This window comes from Akebia trifoliata, chromosome 15 (assembly GCF_017979445.1).
Source record: "Akebia trifoliata isolate Shusen 1 chromosome 15, ASM1797944v1, whole genome shotgun sequence".
NCBI lineage: Eukaryota > Viridiplantae > Streptophyta > Magnoliopsida > Ranunculales > Lardizabalaceae > Akebia > Akebia trifoliata.
The window spans coordinates 9,147,208-9,167,439 of NC_141389.1; the positions used below are offsets into that span (position 1 = coordinate 9,147,208).

At 37.3% G+C, this 20,232-nt stretch overlaps 1 long non-coding RNA gene across 1 annotated transcript; it reads right to left on the bottom strand.

Moving 5' to 3' along the window:
• Positions 1 to 8,997: 8,997 nt before the first annotated feature.
• Positions 8,998 to 18,039, bottom strand: LOC147384245 (uncharacterized). Its single transcript, XR_015172396.1, has 4 exons — positions 17,773 to 18,039; positions 14,618 to 14,697; positions 10,090 to 10,450; positions 8,998 to 9,885 (listed from the first exon to the last, which is right to left on the bottom strand). It is a non-coding gene; the product is annotated as an uncharacterized LOC147384245 (long non-coding RNA).
• Positions 18,040 to 20,232: the final 2,193 nt, after the last annotated feature.

The following is a 20,232-nucleotide window of genomic DNA, read 5'->3' on the forward strand; positions in this document are numbered from 1 at the left end:
TTAGTAAAAGTTGGTGCGGCAATAGTGGCATCCAATTTTTATTAGCACCACACCAATTGATGTAACATTAGTAAAAGTTGGTGCAGCAATAGTAACTCTTTTACTTAATTAATGACGGATTAAATTAGTTGTTTATAATCGACCATTATAAACGTCATTAAGAACTAAACAACTGATGAAAACCGTCGTATATAAACGACGGCTTTAGTCCGTCGTTTTTTCCGCTATATTTAGTCGTTTTTTAGTGTTTGTGACGTAGTGAGTGGTGTGCCGATAGCAAGAAGAGGAAATTCCACTTCCCATCTTCTTCTCCACGTTAATAAAAAACCAGCAACAAGTTCTTCTCCACGTTAATTAAAAAAACTAGCAACAAGAGAGACGTCTCTCTCTCATTCCTCTCTCTCTCTCTCTCTCTCTCTCTTTCTCTCTCTCTCAACATTGGATTCTCTATTTCGTTCTCCTCTATTTCTGTTTCGAAATTGGTGATGGAGCTTTGTTGAAGCCTCCTCAGAGGTGAAAGATTTAACAAGGCTGCTTAGCTTGGGATTCCATATTGGGTGGATCAGGTTTTCAAAGAATCTTCATGAGGAAACTTACTTGCTGTCGACAGGACAAGGAGATGAGCATCGACTTTGATGAACAAGAAAGGATCATGACATACAATGGCCTTGAGAGTTGCATTCTCAACAGCTAAAATTATGACAACAAGAGCAGCACCAGCAGAAGTGGTTGTGTTACTGATTCCTTAGATGAAGATGACTCGATCTGTTCATTAAGAAAAGATGCCTTTGGATCATTTTTCTCAAAATGGCTAGTGAGCAAACGGGTGAGCATGGGCCCAATGAATGGGAAGAGGTCTCCAGCAGCCCAGAACATTAATATTTTTTAGATGTGACAATTTCCTTTGTTTTTTTTTCAATTCCAATAAATAAAGAAGCTTTTGATTATCTTGTGTGCAATAATGATGTGAACAAAAAATCTAAAATGAGAAATGACTTAAAGCTTACTAATCAAATTTTATAAATATTGGAATTAAAGAGTACACTCAAGAGGTGCAAATTGGTGATACATTATCCTCAGGAGAACATGAGAGAATCGTAAACTTACTTGAGAAATTCAACAATATTCTTGCATGGTCTCATAAGGATATATGGATGGATTACACAAAAACATAGATCAAGTCAAGAGTGATTTCAAAGTCAAAGATTATCGGTCAAAAGTGATATAGTTGAAAGCATCGACAAAGACGCTAAGACTTACAAGTGGATCTACCATGTTTATAACTCAAAAGAGGAGAGTTTTCATTCATAAGAAAATAAAATATTTTCTCGGAGTTATAAAATAGTTGAATAGTCGAACACAGAAAATTCAATTATACTCGATTTCACAAAAGAAGACTGAAGAATATTCATTCTCAAAAGAACATCTTACTCGATAGAGCAATCAAGATATCGAGTTCCTAAAACCTTGGTTAAATCAAGTAGTATTTCACAAAATGAGGCCTTCATTGGTCGAACCATTTTCCTGTCTTACCAAGAAAAAGAAAACCTTTTTTTAGCTCCTTGCAGCCGCTAAAAAAATCAAATAGCCTATTCTTTCTAAACCGCACCAACCAACCTTGAGAGGGAGTCTTAGTAAGAACTACGTTTTGACCTGATCCCAAAAAACAAGAAATATTTGGGGTATGTAGGCAACCTGAGAAGTTACTTCAGGGCCGGTCATGTAAAAATTTTTTTTTAGAAAAAGTGTCATCCAAAAGGAAAATCCCCTATTAAAAGGTTCAGAAGAAGAGAATGCCAAACTAGGGGCATTTAAAAAAAAAGAAGGAAAAGAATGCCAAACTAGGGGCATTAGAAAAAAGAGTCAAAAGAATTCATAGAAAATAATATTAGACTAGGGGCATTTTGGGAAGTCGAGCCTTTTACCCTTTCTTTCTAAATCATGTCCTAAGCACACCTATTAAGTCCTCCTAAATGCTAATTGACTCGATTAAGGTGCAGGGAACCAAGAAGTTGTCGAGTTGGTCATTCAAGATCATCAAGAAAAAAGAGAAGCCCGCTAAGTCGAAAACCCAAAAAGGCGACTTAGGCAAAATTTAGGGCATAACCATAAAAAAGAAAGCCTGCTCGGTTGAAAACCTGAAAATGCGACCTAGGAAAAAATCAAGGCATCATCAGAAAAAGAAAAATAAAGCCCGCTAGATTGAAAATCTGAAGAGGCGATCTAGGCAAAAATTATGGCATCATCAAATGGGAGGAAAAGTCTCATCAAGAAGAAAAATTCAGAACGAAGCTTGTCAAAAAACTGTAGAATCATTTAAGCCACAATATTTGTTTTTCAGCCAAGAGCTCACATCCGACGAAGACAATGTCGAAGTCGAAAAAATCAGAAGTCATCTTGAACATTGTAGGATCTTTAAGAGTATGTTTACTTGTTTAAGTGTTCGCTACTGGAAGATGTAGAATTATCAACCACTTTGAAAAGAAAGATCTTCTATTCTAATATTTATCAAGATTTTTTAAGTCCAGCTCAAGTATTTCTCAAAAATAATAATCTATTCTTTATTGCACATATAATAATCTTAAGAGTCTTAAATTTAAGAGAATGTCAGTTCTTTTATCTACCATACATCAGAGTCTATATTTTTCAAACGTAATCCATTCCATCAGTCTTGTAGTCAAGTTCCAGTTAAAGCCAACCTTGAAACTAGGAGAATTTTTTTGAAAGTCATTTAATTCCAAATTTTTATTCTTAATCACATGATAAAAATGAAAATCTTACTTAGAAGTCCGATGAAGTCCAATGATAATTACGAATCCAGATGCATGATAAGCCAATAAAGGCCTGATCGTTCAAACTTTGAGCTCGATTTTGAATCATAGAATGAATTAATAAGATTATTTAAGTTCCTATAAATCTAAGCTCAAGAAACGTGGCTTAGTAAGTTCGAGTCCGAGAAGCAAGACTCCAACTTTTTGAATCATAGAATGAATAGGCCTTTTGAAGTGCCTACAAACTTAAGTTCGAGTCTGAGAAACGAGACTCCAACTTTTTGAATCATAGAATGAATAGGCTTTTTGAAGTGCCTACAAACCTAAATTCGAGTCCGAGAAACGAGACTCCAACTTTTTGGATCATAGAATGAATAGGCTTTTTGAAGTGCCTACAAACCTAAATTCGAGTCCGAGAAACGAGACTCCAACTTTTTGGATCATAGAATGAATAGGCTTTTTGAAGTGCCTATAAACCTAAGTTTGAGTCCGAGAAATGAGACTCCAACTTTTTGAATCATAAAATGAATAGGCTTTTTGAAGTGCCTATAAACCTAAGTTCGAGTCCGAGAAACAAGACTCCAACTTTTTGAATAATATAGGCTTTTTGAAGTGCCTATAAACCTAAGTTCGAGTCCGAGAAATGAGACTCCATATTTAATAGGATTGTTTAAGTTCCTGTAAACCTTAGCTTGAGTCCGAGAAACGAGACTCCAACTTTATTTGAATCATATTAAGTTAACAGGATTGTTAGCGTAGCTACAATAGGTTTGAGTCCGATAAACGAGACTCATACTTTTTCGAGCTCTAAAAAAGAATTTCAAATAGGATTTAACAAAGTTCCTATATTGTTATGACTCCAATTACTTTATTGTTCAACCTTGCCATGATTGCTTTCGTTGCGTAAGCACATTTCAATTTTGAATCATTATTGTCAGTGAGAGAAGATCTCTGGGACCTAACACATTTTTACTCAGTTTCACACAGTACACACACTCATACTTGCACTTTTTAGTCAAGGAGAATTCTTTAAAATTCAAGGATCTGACACTGTCAGTGAAAGCTCACGCTTGAGGACCTGACAACATTTTTGTTCGGGGAGAGTTTTACGTTCAAGGATCCGAACGCCCTGACGAATTGCTAAATCAGGCTGCAAATGAACTGTCATTAGTTTTGGCATTTGAATATCGCACTATCTACCAAAATAGATTTGCTATCTAGTTTGCTTCAACCCACTACCAACGAGGGGCATCTGTAGACACCCCATTTTTGCATCCGGCTGATTAATCAACTCGTCAACCTGATCGCAATGATTCCTAATGATGGATGTGTATTCCATTGTTTTATTTTGTTACCAGATGTGTTTCAGAAATCTGGATGAGGTATCTCGAACTGACAAAACCTTAGAAACCACGCTACGCTAGGAAAATACAACTTCAGAAACATAGAAATCATCATCTTGCAGACCAAAAAGAAGCTTCACGATAAAAATCACTAAAAATGATCAAATTATCAAAATACCCCTAACATCAAAACAACCCTAGAGCCTACGTTACAATTAGGAAAACTCATTCAAACACATAAACAACAAATCGAAATCAAATAAATCATTTTGCCAATTTTCACAGAATTCGACAAAATTACGAAAATGCCTCTCATAAAGTTCACAATCATTTCATACAAAAAACTTCATAAATGACACAAACTAATATTTCCATTGAATTCCTTATGAAAAATTGATTCTAAAACATCCTAGAACATTAAAAACTGACTTAAAATGTGAAAAGTCCTCTTTGGGGGCAAAACAGTAATTTCACAATTTTCATAATTAAAAATTTTGAAATTAATAAATAAAATATTAAATAATTAAAGTAAAATATTAATGAATTAGGTTAAAATTTTGAACTAAAAAAATCGATCAATCGGGCTCTCATGAAAAATTGTTGAGGGTTCGTGAGATATTTCTTTAAGGACCCCTTCATTTGAGGGTTCAAAAAATTAAAGATATAATAGATAAGGGTTCTCCAAAAAACTTAAAGTCAATCAAGCAAGACTAAGGTCAAGGTATTAAAGTCAATCAAGTGAGACTAAAGTCAAAATTAAAGTCAATTAAGCAAGACTGAAGTCAAGATATTAAAAGTCAATCAATTAAGACTAAAGTTAAAATATTAAAAGTCAATCAAATAAGATCAAAAGTCAAAATCATAATAGAGTTCCAATTAAATAATAACTCTATCTAATAGAGTTCTAACTAAAAAATAATTCTACCTAAAACAATTCTAATTAAAACACAATTCTACCTAAAACAAGTCTAACTAAAACACAACTCTAATTAAAAGAACTCTAATTAAATACTAACTCTATCCAAATCAACCCTTAAAAATTCTATAAATAGAGGTGCTCACACCTTATTTTCGTATCAAGTCATACACCCTAAGAGAAGTAGGTCTAAAAGCCCCCCTAGCCTCGCATAAACCCTAGTTTTGGAGCCCCAACTCCTTACCTGACATCCCTCCTTCGATTTTAGCCTAAAAAACACCTAAAAGCCCCCCAAAAACACTTCAAAATCTATAATAAACTCAAAGAGTCCAGATCCAAGAAAAAAAGAGATACCTTGCCTCAGAGATCGAAAATCAAATCCGAAGACAAAACGAAGCAAGGAGCACGGTACAAGGAACAATTTTTTCGGATCTGAGGGAACAAAGTCTTTGCTATCGGAAAGGTATAATCTCTTATTTTTTTATCATTATCTAGGTTTTTTAGCAATGTAACTTTTTTTGGGAAATTAGTAGATACCGGCTTTGGCCGAGCGGGGTTGGTGCCTAACACCTTCCAACCCCGTAACGTGATTCCCAGACCCTTTTTTCTTTCGTAGATTAGTAATATTTTCCTTTTTTAGAGTCAGTTTGGTTCCTAAACCGTAATAACTAGGTGGCGACTCCCAAACCTCAAGGGTCAAAAGCGAATCCACGCACCTCGCGGATCGAGGGCGCTTTCAGCCATTTCAATCTAGGCTCTGTAATGACATTTTGCGTATCATCAATGCGTGTGTGTTCTATTCTTCTTTTTCGATAAGTTTTTTGTGTGGCAAGCAAAGTACGACGTGCCTCAGGATCTTCAACTCCTTTTCTTTCATCAAAATTAAAGTTCGGAACGGACACGCTATCTGCAAGAAGACGGAAATCAAGGGCATCCACGTGAGGTACTACGTCTTGAACCCACCAATCCCTATAACTCTTATCAAATTGTCGATTCATGTCTTGCACTTTTGGAGGAATAAAAAAGTTGACTCGACTTTTAGTCTGAGTCAAAGACAACCATAAACTATATAATTCTATCCCATCCACGAATCTTATAAAAGGAATTGGAGTTCCAGGGATACATTGACGAAAGCCTTGTTGACGAGCAAACCTGTGAGGGCTATACATTTCCATCTCGCAAACATCACCATATCGAAACATAACAAATCCAGAACGACAGCTTATCATGAAAGCTTGAACTTCAGAAGGATCATCACCATCATCAGTCTGTATCCTTCTATGACCTTTTGGCGGCCAAATCTCCTCAGGATGCCATTTAAAATCACTAGAATCCATGGTGATGATCAAATCCCTCGCATCTTTAGTACTATCTTCCCAATAAAAGTATGAGTTGGAAACATTAGCTGTGCCAACCAAATACGGAGGTCCAAAGTCAGCATCAATGCTGCCAAATACTCCTCGAGGAAAGTGAAGTCCAACCCACCTAAACAAGTAATGAAGGGGACAATAACTCGTGGAAACCCTACAACTTTCTGTGTTTTCATACCCCAATAGGTCTGAGTTAGACTTTTGTATAAACAACACAGAAGTGGAGGTACCAAGCTGAACGTAGTACCTCGGGCCATCAATGCTGCTACCTTGAAAGTGCCTGGATGAATAAGATCACCATTCTCACAAGGGAGAATAAAACGACACAAGCACAAGGAGAGGTATGCAGCTGTCATAGCTTCATCTTCAACATTCTGATTTACAGGAAAACCGAGCCTAATAAATGGATTTTCTCCCTCTTTACGACCCCCCTTAGCCAAAGTAACTCGAGAAGAAAAAGGTTTCCGTAATTTTGTTCTAGGATGCTGACGGCCACTACGATCAAAGTAAAATGATTTTGCCCTTTCCTTATACTTTACTATCAAACGAAGATTAGAAATCCGTTCAGCTTTAGTGTACCAGAAATCAAGCCATTCACTATGGCTAACACAGTCACTCCCCTTTTCAAAAATTAGTAAAACATACGCCTTGAACAGATACTGGCAAGAAAGAGGAAGACCTAGAACACCGTTGCAACCCATGAGTTCATCAGCTAGGCAACACCTCCTCATAATACTCACCCGTGATAGAAAGCCCAGAAATCTTCTGCATTTCCCATAAAGAAATGCCAACTTCCCCACGACCCGTAACAAAAGTGTTAGTCTCGGGACACCAAAACTCACATAAAGCTCGATACATGCCATTAGGACGACTGTACTCCTTACTAACTACAAATATAGCTTCAGTAAGAAAAACTGTCGACTTTTTGCTCTGTAGTTTATGACTCACATCCAAGCTTCAGTCCCAAAAACCACTACGATATCGAATGTCGTCTCGAGGTTTAATATCTAAACCCCATCGAGTGAAACGTTGCATGATTTTCTGTGCCAAAATAACCTGTGAACAATTACGAGTTTGGTCATGATGTGGAGGATGACATAAAGATGGCTGACGCTCTGTATCAATCTCATCTCTAGGGAGTAAGTCAGCTGTTGGAGGATACTCACTTAAAGCTGTCATATCAAGTGATGTGTCCCTTTCTGTATCTTGCGCCTTCAAAGGACCAGTCATCGGTATGTGCATAACAAGCTTCAGCTCTACAGATGAAATGTTCCCTCTTCTTGAACGATCGGCTATCATAACATGGGAAAAACAAAGCTATTTTCCCTTTTGAGAAGGATCTGCAAAATCATCTACCCAACCTTCACGCGGTAAATTCCGTTCGGAACAGTTCTTATTCTTTAAACCTTTGGAAAGAATGTCTCTAGCCATCTCTGAGTAAAAAGGGGGGACCAAATACACTTATTAAAAAAAAAAGTAACATGTCTCATTAAGTATTAGGGTTACTTGATTAGAAGAAAAAAAAAGGAAGTCATCATGCTCAATAATGCTCTGGTTGGTCAACTGGCTGGACAAATGATTCGTCGCATGATTTTTCTAACCAGTTGACGTTTGTCAGCCAATTAACGTTGTGATGCTGCTAACTAGTTGACGTTTGTCAACCAGTTAATGTCATCCACTCTTACACATTGCTGATAAACAGTTGTTTTAGAGGTTAGCTAACTAGCTGGAAAAATAGTTCGTCGCATGGATCTTCTACGTTCATAAAGCTTGCATACCGCGATTGTTTTAACCAGTTGACGTTTATCAGCCAGTTAACATCATCCACTCTTAAACATTTATGATAAACAGTTGCTTTAGAGGTTAGTTGACTAGCTGGACAAATAGTTCGTCGCATGGATCTTCTATGTTCATGAAGCTTGCGTACCGCAATTCTGTTAACCAGTTGACGTTTGTCAGCTAATTGACGTCATCCACTCTTAAACATTACTGATAAACAGTTATTTTAGAAGTTAGCCAACACTATGTGAAAATTTTCAAAATTTGACAGTCCAAAACTATTGAATTATGGGAAAATTCGACAGTCTTGACCGTTGAATTGGTCAGTCGAATTTTGCCTTGTCGAACAAATAATCGTCGATTAAAAATCATAGAATTTAAAGATATAGCGACGGTCGCCGATCGTCGCTATAGAGGAAAAAAACCCGTCCCCATATAGCCGTATGTGGACTTATAGCGACAGCGGCTATTGACCGTCGCTATAGGGTATTTTATTAAAAAATATATTTTTTAAAGGCTACGATTGCCAACCGTCGCTATAGGGTATTCTTTTTAACAAAAAAATTTTAGGTCCTCAACTAGTACTCGCCCAATCTGGATGTGCATCAAATTTGTCAGGTTCATTTGGATTGGGCTTACTGCTACTTGATTGGGCTTATAAAAGTGATTCCACAAAAGTACTTCTATTGAAAGTAGAGTTGTGCCAATGAAACCTAAATAATCACTAAACCCAGCTTAGTTATGTTTTAGCTTATTTGAAGTAATTGGGTCAGACATTCACAAGGTTTAACGTAAGCTTCTTGTCTACACAACTGAGAAAATGTAACACATAGTACAAACATAACCAAAATGCAATTCTCAAAGTCGATTTTCCCATGTCTAGTATTGCTTAGCTCAATACATATAGTTAAGCAAATTGAGAAAACTAAGAACACAGAGAAGTGTGTAAAACAGGTCCAATCGGTTGTGATTCAAATCGTTTCCACCCAACCACTTATGCCCTAACCGTCGACTCGCTGCATTAGTGATCGAGACCAGTACAAAGCTAAGGAAGTACCCCATGGAAGTTGAACACCACAACAATGAGGTACAGATGCTCCTCATTCTATCAAGAGTCTCAGAGTAGAAAAAGTCCAGCATTCCCCCGAGTGTAAGCATGTCTGACACACCAAGTAGAAAGTATTGCCACCCCAACCCAAAGACAGATAGCGTAATGTGATTCTTTGCAGCCCCACGCCTCTTAACTTCCACTACTACAACAATGGCCATTGATCCAGATGCCAGAGCAAGTCCCAAGCCTATATGTTGGAGAGGTTGGAACAGTTACTCTTCCCCAAGGGCTTCTTGGCAAACACAGATGCCAAATGCTCATATAGGGGGATAGAGAGAAGCATGATTATGAGTGGAATAACCACCAGTGATGGAGTTGGTACTTCGAAATTATGAGAAAGCTTTCTGTTCATGGTCACTCCTTGATGCATCATGAAGGTTTGTAGTTGGGCTAAACAACAGTTCATCATTATTGTTTTGTGGTAGAGGGACAAAGAAAACCATTTCTCAACTCACCTATTGTAATTGGCAACCAACCATATCTAGCCATGTATCTCTTTGTTTCTTAACTGATTGCTTGAGAAGTCCTTGAGGAGCTTTGTCATTATGCCATCACAGTAAGGTAACATCTTCATCGCATTGTCCAAGAGGTTCAACTATGAAACATAAACAAACATTGATCATCAATGGAGAATTCTTACCCATAATTTGATTCTAAAATTCGATGATGTTAGTTTAACTCGGATTATCAAAGTGATTCTCCCATAAGCAGAAAATGAAATCGGCCAAAATCAAAAGCAATGCAGGACCCATTCTAACTATTAATGTTTCAAATGAAAAGAGTTTGCATAAATTCTTACCACTTCATAAATTCAGGGTTGGTTTGCATTGTCCGAGAGTACGTGTTTTAAAACCAGCTGCACAATAGACAAAATAATATTCCCATGTCTTGATGAACTTCTCATCGAATCCCAATGCAAGTATTTTACTGGAATCCAAGAAGTAACACAATATCAGAATCTAAGGATAAACAGAGATTTTTATGAGATGACATGCAATATTTGAATCTAAAAAGAATATGGAAATTTCTTTATGTGTAGACCTCATGACCTCAAATTAAACTATTTGTATTCGTTGTACCTCTCTTTTGCCATGAAATTATTCCTCCAATACCTCAGTGTTTGATAGTAATGTATTCCTATATTTTCCAGATGCTCCACACTGCATTAACGATACTTTCACATAATGTTGAATTTCCAAAATAAAATAAAAATAAAAATAAAAAAGAAGATGATATAAATGTAATAATAGTGATGATCCTTTAAATTTTTACCAAAGTCTAGATGCAGCAGCCATAGAGGATGTTAGTCTACTCAATGACGAAAGACACCCACCAGGGAAAATGTATTCTTTTATAAAATCTGAGCTTTGCCTGTATTCATCAAAAAGTAACACCTCTAATTTCAACCAACCACAAAACAAATTCAGGCCTCAATCCTACATATGGCAATTTGATTTGCCTCCAGTGACTAGTAGTAGCTCGAGGAGAACATAATGAACCTCTTTGTTTTTTAACTTAGTACTGCTCCAATGCCCACTTTTGAGGCATCAAAATGAACCTCGAATGGTAAGTTGAAGTCGGGCAATGTAAGGATAGGTGCTGAAATTAATTTCAGTTTGATTTCTTGAAAACTTTCCTCCGCATCTTTGCTCCAAATGAATTTTCCCACCTTCATGCAATCTATGATTGGTGCCATAATCGTACTTAAGTATGGAATATGTCAAAATCCTACCAATTAGTAAGTTTTTTACAGTAGAAAGAAAAATCAAAAAACAAGTTTTTTTGGAACGCTGGAAGCATCTATGGTTCTATGCACACCAACGTGTGAAATGCTGTCAATTTCAATGTTTACTCTAGCACGACTCATTCCCCAATTCCCAGCCAATTTTCCATGTTAATTATGTAAAAATAAACTGACACTTCTGCCAAGATTCTCTCCAAATATAGAACTTGCTGTAAGAGCCCCAACAAAGCAATTATTCATCAATAACAGAAGATAAGGAACACCTCCAATTCCAATATTAAGAACCCAATGGCTTTTACAGAACCATAAAACCTGCTTGACAAATGAGATCATGGTGTCTAAGGTTACAAGATCTTACAGAAACATAGAGCATCTACTTTTTTTTCTGGAGGAAATCAGGCGTTATAGCGATAAAGAGACCATAAGAACACCAGTGAGCTAAAAATCAAGTCTAGCTATACATTCAGTCCACAGAAAGAGGTTGGGCCCAAATGTGGGGGGTTTCCAGACAACACTGTATAATGTACTGTTACAACTGTATATGTGCTAAAAGTTTGGTGACATAAGGGATACATGATCTCCTTACTTCAAATAAGGTACAAATATATATATAACGACTAATTCATTAGTTTCAAAAGCAATGTATTAACCACCAACAAAGCAACGAATTCTCCACTTTTAAAAGTAGTGAATTCTCCATTGAATATATCTTTATGAAACACCTAAAATGCATATGCATTTGTGTTTGGATTGAAAGTCACACTCAAATGGAGGAACCAAATTTTTGGGATGAGCTTTAATGATAATGATAAAAACAGGAGTTCTATTTCAGCTATATTGCTAGAGAGGCATAACGCCTCTCCCTCCCCTGGTGTATGAGGTTGATGTGACCCGAGACCTTAGCCTCCATAAATTGGTAAGAATCTAGTTCCCCTCTTTCATGTGTACCCTAACCCTACTTGCAACATCAAAAGCTCCTAAAGTTGAGATCTAATACATCCATCACCCTCTCAAATCCTCTTCAAGCAGTCCCATATAGACAGCCACCTGGTTTCCTTATTTATTATCCCTTCAAAACAACCCATCTCATCACACATTCATCTATTCAGAATATTGTGACCTGACCCCAACCAAAACCTATTCATACACAATTTCTACCATACTAAACAATACATTTAATGATAAACAGAACCTCTAGGAAATCCTGTCACATTCAACAACGCTAGCCTCTACTCATTAACAATCACATAGGGGTTGTGGCGTGTGCACGAGTGCATCACATACGTATTGTCAACTTGCTACCTATCACACGTGCAACTTTCATGACAAAGTATTCGATTTAATTTGCTCATTCACTATTACAAAATCTCTTAAAGTATCTTTACTATGGATTTTATACAGAACTGTGATAATAAGAAAAATATCATTTTGTTGGGGGAAAATATCATATATGATAATATGAAAAGCAATATGATATATTCAGTGACTTTCCTTATGTGAATCAGAAGAAAAAAAAAGTAAAAAATATTGGAGATTGATAGAGAAATTAAGTTTTGACATGGAATGTTATCAAACCTCATTCGAAAAATTTGTCACTCCATTAGTCAAAAACATAAAAAGATTCTTGGATAAACTTCAACAGCCAGATCTACATAAATAATTCAAAATCCCAAAAAAACTCGTTAATTTCAGTATTTGAATAACCAATTCTCATATTTTAGATCTACAAATTCACAGTTTCTTAAACAGATCAAAATTAAATCTCAAAGAACCAAATGAATAAAAGAATGAAAGAAAGAAAGAAAAGAGCCCTCACAGATTCAGATAACAATGAACCCTGATTCTCTCTAGTACTTACTTCTTGGAAGGTGCAGATGACGATGAGATCCAGAGGATTTGAGCTTCAGTTATTCGATTTGAGCTTAAATCGAAAAAGACGACCAATAATTTTCTGAATCAATCAATCGAATAGGTGAGAGAGAAATCCAATACAGAGAGATGAGAGATCGAGAGAGTTACAGAGAGAGGAGAGATCAGAAATCTAGAGACTTACAGAGATCGAGAGATCGAGAGGGAGACGAAAGACTTACAGAGATCGAGAGATCGAGACAGAGAGAGGGAGACGAGAGAGACTTATAGACGAGACAAGAGAAACTCCAAAGTTCGTTAATTGAGACGATGGGCCATTGAAACGAGGGAAAAGAATTCGATGGGCTATGTCTGTTGAATTATTTATTGGGCCTAAACGTGGGCTGTGGATAGATGAAATATAAATGACGGATTAGAGCCGCCGAATTTAGCACTACAGTTACGCCAGAATTTTACTGTTTTGACGTAGTGCAACTAGCTGGACAAATAGTTCTCCGCATGGATCTTCTACGTGTATAAAGCTTGCGTACCGCGATTCTTTTAGCCAGTTGACGTTTGTCAGGCAATTGACGTCATCCACTCCTAAGCGTTACTGGTAAACAGTTGTTTTAGATGTTAGTCAACTAGCTGGACAAATACTTCGTCGCATGGATCTTCTACGTGCATAAATCGTGTGTCCCGTAATTCTGCAAGCCAGTTGACATCATCTACTCTTAAACATTACTGATAAACAGTTGCTTTAGAGGTTAGCCAACTGGACAAATAGTTCGTCGCATGGATCTTCTACGTGAATAAAGCTTGCGTACTGCGATTCTTTTAACCAGTTGACGTTTGTCAGTCAGTTGACGTCATCCACTCCTAAGCATTACTGATAAACAGTTGCTTTAGAGGTTAGTTAACTAGCTGGACAAATAGTTCGTCGCAAGGATCTTTTACGTGCATAAAGCTTGCATACCGTAATTCTTTTCGCCAGTTGACGTCATCCACTCGTAAGCATTATTGATAAACAGTTACTTTAGAGGTTAGCCAACTAGCTGGACAAATAGTTCGTCGCATGGATCTTCTACGTGTATAAAGCTTGCATACCGCGATTCTTTTAGCCAGTTGACATTTGTCAACCAGTTGACGTCATCCACTCCTAAGTGTTACTGATAAACAGTTGCTTCAGAGGTTAGCCAACTAGCTGGACAAATAGCTCGTCACATGGATCTTTTACGTGCATAAAGCTTGCGTATCGTGATTCTTTTAACTAGTTGACGTTTTGTCAGCCAGCTGACGTCATCTACTCCTAAGCATTACTGATAAACAGTTGCTTTAAAGGTTAGTCAACTAGCTGGACAAATAATTCGTCGCATGGATCTTCTACGTGTGTAAATCTTGCATCCTGTGATTCTGCTAGCCAGTTGATGTTTGTCAGCCAATTGACGTTATCCACTATTAAGCATTACTAATAAACAATTGCATTAATGGCCAACTGGCTGGACAAATGGTTCGTCGCATGGTTCTTCTACGTGTACATCGTTTATCAAGCAATACTTTTGACAATTCAATATTGGCCACCGCTAAGCTGACTAACAGATAAATGTTCTAAAGGTTGACTGATAAGGGTTATAAGTTCTCAATTTTTAAATTCTGGTTACAATTCATAAGAAAGGAAATACAAGGATGACAAAGTTCAGAGAAAATATATGGGAAGAATGATTAAGATCCATACCTTCCTGTGGTTTCGAAGCTGTAGTCGAGCTGCAATCGACCCAAAAGAATCAGATCTTTATATAAATATTATTGGTAATCCTGGATCTGTAAGAAAAAGAATCCCCAATGAAATTCATTCACAAGTTTTGAAAAAAAAGGGGGGGAAGGCCCAATACGGAAAATAGATAAAGTATAACAAAGTAATAAAAAAAAAAGGAGTTCAAATTACAATCAATTCAAGAAGATTATTTTATATGCTCAAAAAACTCTATTCATATCCTCCAACAAGTTGTTCTAAAAAAAATAGGAAAAGGATTTTGTTATACTTTGGTGGAAATCACTGTGTCAAGGAGGTCAAATTTTATTTTCATTGAAATTTTTTTGTTCTCTCGGGAGAAAGGGAAAGGTCAATGTACTTAGCCGGAATAGAAGTAGTGCTGGTTGTAATACCAATAGCTCATTTGAAACACCAACTTCATATGGCGTTGGTGAGGATAGATTTTCAAGCCATTCTACGATGTTTTGGGAAGATTGTCTATTCATGGGTTGGTGATTGAAGTTAGATCTCTGAACCATGTGAGCTAGTAGTATGGATTAACAAACTAAGTGTAGAATTCCATTCTAAAGCTAGATCTTCTAACTATTGATTTTTGGAACAAGTAAAAGTTGTCTGGTATTATCCTAATTATCAAAAGGTATTAATTGCGGTTGAGATTGTGATTGAAGAAACAATGTATGTGAACAGAACAGCATTGGGAATGTCATTATAAATCTATCCAAAGATGGGAAATTACAGAATAAAGAAATTGCTTTATACACAACTTCGAAGATCAATAGTGAATTGTGCTGCTTTCATATTAACGACAATATCGACCACATCTTTAAGGGTGCTAGTGCAAAAGATCGCATCCAAAATATGTTGGTGAAAGGGTCTATGGGCAGCCTCTACTACGTGATTCTCTAAGAAAGGATAGATCTGTGTGCTAAAAAAAAACAAAACAAAAATAAGATAAGACAAACCTTCTACAGCAACTTGTGTTCTATTTATAAGAAAATAGAACCCTACTTGATGAGATGTGAATTGTCGAATTAAATCTTTCAAAATAAAAAAATAAAAAAATAAAAAAATCTGAATCAAACCCAAGATCTTGGGAGCTTCTCAAGATCAGCCCCAAAATCTGAATCATTCAAACTCAAACAAGAACATTCCATCAAACGTTTCTTCAGCATAAATTGAACAACGTCCTCAACTTACGATCTACAGACGCTTATACTTGATTTGGATCAGATTTAAACGAACCCAGACGGTTCGTTTGTGGGTGTGGACACGGGATTTTCAATGTTTTCGAAAACATCCCTCCACTTTGGGGTGTTTTGGAGTCGCCACCATTCATTTTCGGAAAGGGGTGTGAATGGTCACCCGAAATTGTTTTTCTTTGAAAAATATGGCATTTTGACATGTTGATGACTCTCGTATGGATAGGGTACATATTTGGTCCAACCTTGATTCAAAGGTAAGGGGGTCCATTTATGGAGTAGGGAAGGTGTTAGGCACCCTACTCCATCCACGTAACGTGGTAACCTCGGATTTGGTATTTTAAAATAAAAATAAAATAAAATTGAAGAAAAATCCGATGTGTGCCCTCAAGTGTGAGGGACTTTTAATGTTGGTTTCAATCATTAAGGGCACCCTTATGAAGAAGGGGCCCTTTGGTGATTTAACCCATGGGGTGTGTGTAAGTGTGTAGGAAAGGGGGAAAGTAGAAGAGGGGATGTGGAGGGGGTGTTCTTTTTGTTGAACCCACCTTGTCCCAATCTTGATCTTCAAGTATGTCTTCCCTTGAGTTGACTTGGACTTGCTTGAGGTTGTAGAAGATTGAGTTGAGTTGAGAGTGAGGTGTTGAGAGTAGAGTAGAGTAGAGAGATGTTTTCTTTTTTTAGAGGATTTTTTGTCAAATTTTCATTAGTTGTTGTAAGAGGAGAATGGAGGGGTTTTTATAGAGGTTTGAGAGGTATTTTGAGGGTATAATGGGGTGAATGAAGAGAATAATGGATAATGGCATGGGTTTGAGAGGAGAGGGGTATGAAATTTGAGGGAGAAATAAGGGTAGTTTTGTAATGAGGGAAATGGGTTGTGTTTTAACCCAAATGGTTTGGATCTTACCCAAATCCATTTGGGTAGAGTGTTTGGTGGGGTGAGATGAGTGATGGTTGATGGGAGGAATGGTGGTGTAAGGGAGTTGTTTGGAGAAGGAGTGTTGAGATGGTTGAAGAGGTATGGTGTTTGATTTAGAGAGATGAGTAGTGATTGGTTTGATTTTGAGAGGATTGAAGGGATGATGACATGTGGCAAATGTTGGGATGAAGAGATTAGTTGATTGGTGATGGTGGTTGGATGATTAGAGAGAAGAGTATGGGAGGTATGGGTTGAGGTATGGGTTGAGGTGATTTTATGGGAGTGTTTTAAGGGAAAGTGATGGTTGAGGTGTGGGAGATATGGGTTGTGATGTGGGTGGTTGATAGTGTTAGAGTATGTAGGGTATGGGTTGAGTTGTTGGTTGTTGATGATGAGAGGATGGGGGATAGGTTAGGGTGTGTAGGGTATGGGTAGTGGTATTGGTGGTTGATGATGAGAGGATGGGGAATAGGTTAGGTTAGGGTAGGGTTATGGGTTGAGTTGATTAGATGAGGGAGGTGGAAGGAGATGATGACATGTGTCATTTTGTGTATTTAGTTGGTGATTGGTTTGATGAGATTGATAGGTTGGATTGGGTTTGGGTAGTGAATTGGGCTTAGGTTAGGAGTTGGGTTTAGATTGGGTTGGGTTAATGTTGGATAAAGTAGTTTGGGTTTGGGTGTGGGCTTGGATAGGGAATTGAATGGTAATGAGGATGGACTTGGATTTAATAAGAATGATTGGGCTTGGGTGGAATAGATGGTTTTGGGATTCATGGGCCACGTGAATAGGATTGGCCCATTTATTTTGAGGAAAACAAGACTTTTGAAGGTATGGGCTTTGAGGGCCCAATACGGTTTTTATTTTTGTTTTTGGGTATTTTGGCGTCGAGGGCCCGCTCAAATTCGGGTGTCTACAGTGGGTAGAGGCCGCAGCCCCTGTTTTGGGCAAAAAGAAACAAAAAAATTTAAAGAAGAAGGAGAAAAAGAAGAGAGTACCTGAGGGCATGTTGTAGTCCAAGAATCGTTGTAAATTCCTTTAAGAATCAGCCACTAACAGCAGAAAGATCGAAAGATGTTCGTCTAATCGGCTCGATCAGTTTGTAGAAGAAGAAGCTTTTCTTGGACACGGTTGTGGGTCAGAGACGTGAAGAAGAAGAGAAGAAAATAAGGTTGGAGAGAGATGAGATGATGAGAACCGCGTTACTCGCCAAAGAACAAGAGAGAGCCTCGATTCGTCGAACTCTCAAGAGCGTTTTTTTTTTTTTTTTTTTTGATAAATAGTATTGTATTCCAGTAAAAAAAACCCAAAATCAGTCGAGATGACCAACCTGGGGAGGCCTTACAAGACAGCACTACTCAAAATTAGAACATATCCTATCCCACTTATACACAAAATCTTCAAAAAATAGACCCCTAAGCTCCTTATACACTTTGGAGCAACAAAATATAAGACCCAAGATGGACATAATTGTTTCTAGACAATCCTTCTGTTTCCCTTCAAAAATGCGTCTATTCCTTTCAAACCAAATCCCCCAGCAAATTGCAAATGGCGTAATATTCCACAACAACCTTTTTGTCCCACCAAACGGTTGACCAATTGATGCCCAACCCATGAATATGTCCTTAACTGAATTCGATAAGCAAGTTGATATCCCATATAACTTCAAAAAGTGACCCCAAATGCCATGTGAGAACTTGCAATGGATTAAAAGATGATCCGATGATTCTCCATTATCCATACATAACACACAACAACTCGCCCTGCACCAACCACGCCGCATCAACAAGTCCGTAGTTAGAATTCTACCTAAAGCCGCCGTCCACGTAAAGAAGGCGATTTTGCTTGGCATTTTTGGTCCCCAAATAGAAGCATGAGGAAATAAAGAATCCCCATTATTGCACAAGGATTGGTAGAATGAGCATACCGTAAACCTTCCGTCCTTACTTTCCGACCATATTCTCTCATCTTCCCTTCCCGTGCATATCTCGATACTAGAAGCCCCTCCTACTAATCTTCCAACTTCTTGTAGTTCTAGCTCGTTTATGTCTCTTGGAAGTCTAAGATCCCATGTGCACTCTCAAGAGCGTTTTGCAGCAACGATGAAAGAGATTTTGGATTTTTATCATGGATACAACTTATATCAGCACCCCAACTTTTTACTCCTTAAAACTCTCATTTTATATTGACACACCCTATGTTTTATCATTAAACCCCAATGGTATTTTTCTTTTTTTCAGCACCCCAATGTTCGGCTGTGATAAAATTTCGAGGGACTGAAAGCCATACAGTGGCGTGTTGAAGCTAAGATACAGTCACATATGCCTATTGTAAGTGGACAATCAGTTAAACAATCCAAAATCCTTTAGTTCCTATAATGACCACTATTTTGTCTCTTATAAAGCCCCAACCTTTAAAAAGGCTAGAATCTAATTTCATAACCTACAAGTACCACAGCCTCTTTAAATCTTTAAAAGGATGCTGAATGAGGTTGGTCTAGCTGTTATTAAGCAAGCAAATGGGTTTGATCCCATGCATCTGGGGTGCATCAAATTATGGGTCTAAGTATTTGGGTCCAATGGACTTTTGTAATTTTTATCCAACCCCAACAATTGAGGCGAATCAGCCCACAATACCCAAATATTTAAAGTTTGAGGGTTTAAACAATTCTAAGCCAAACATTCGTTTCCCTTAAAACCTCGAAGGATTTTGAATAAAGATTGCAAGTTGAAGTTGCACGTTGTTAATTCCTCTAAGATTGGATGTTCTCAATTTGCCAAGTAAATCTTAGAAAAAGACCAAGTAAAAATGCGGATCATAATGTTTGACTTAAATGGAAATACTATTAAAAAAAAATCCATCTTCGTTGTCACATTCGTAATTTGTCAACATGATCAATGATCCACCATCAACAGCAGCCGTGCGCTGTGTTTATTAAAGAAGAGTCCTTCTTGAAACCGCCTCTCCTGGTATTTGTGATTAAGTGAAAGAGGTCCACGGTTTCAATCGGATTCCAAAAGACTCTTTGAGTAGGTCTAGACTTATTAACTTGTAAGATTCCTGATTTTACTAAGATTGTTGAGATCGTCTAGTGGCATCTAAAACCATGATCTGATTGAGTATCTCCAAGCTTCTAAAAGAGGGTGATCAGTATCTCATCAGCAACTAAAAAAAAAGGAGTCACCTAAACATACTCAATCTCTTAGACCCATAGGTAGATTTGGGTTAAAATCTATGGAGATTTAGTTAGAAAAGAAGCCTCTTTTGAGAGAATTCTAAAAAATTGGGGAAATATGTGAAGAGAAAACTTCCTAAGAACAATCAACTCGATCGATTTCAAGATTTGAAGGGAACTCTTCATTTTGGGACAATCTCTTTTAATTCAGTCCATTGTAAGTCTATATCAATTCAACTCAGGTGAATATTGAGGCAACTCAGTTACAAAGCTTGTTAGAGGA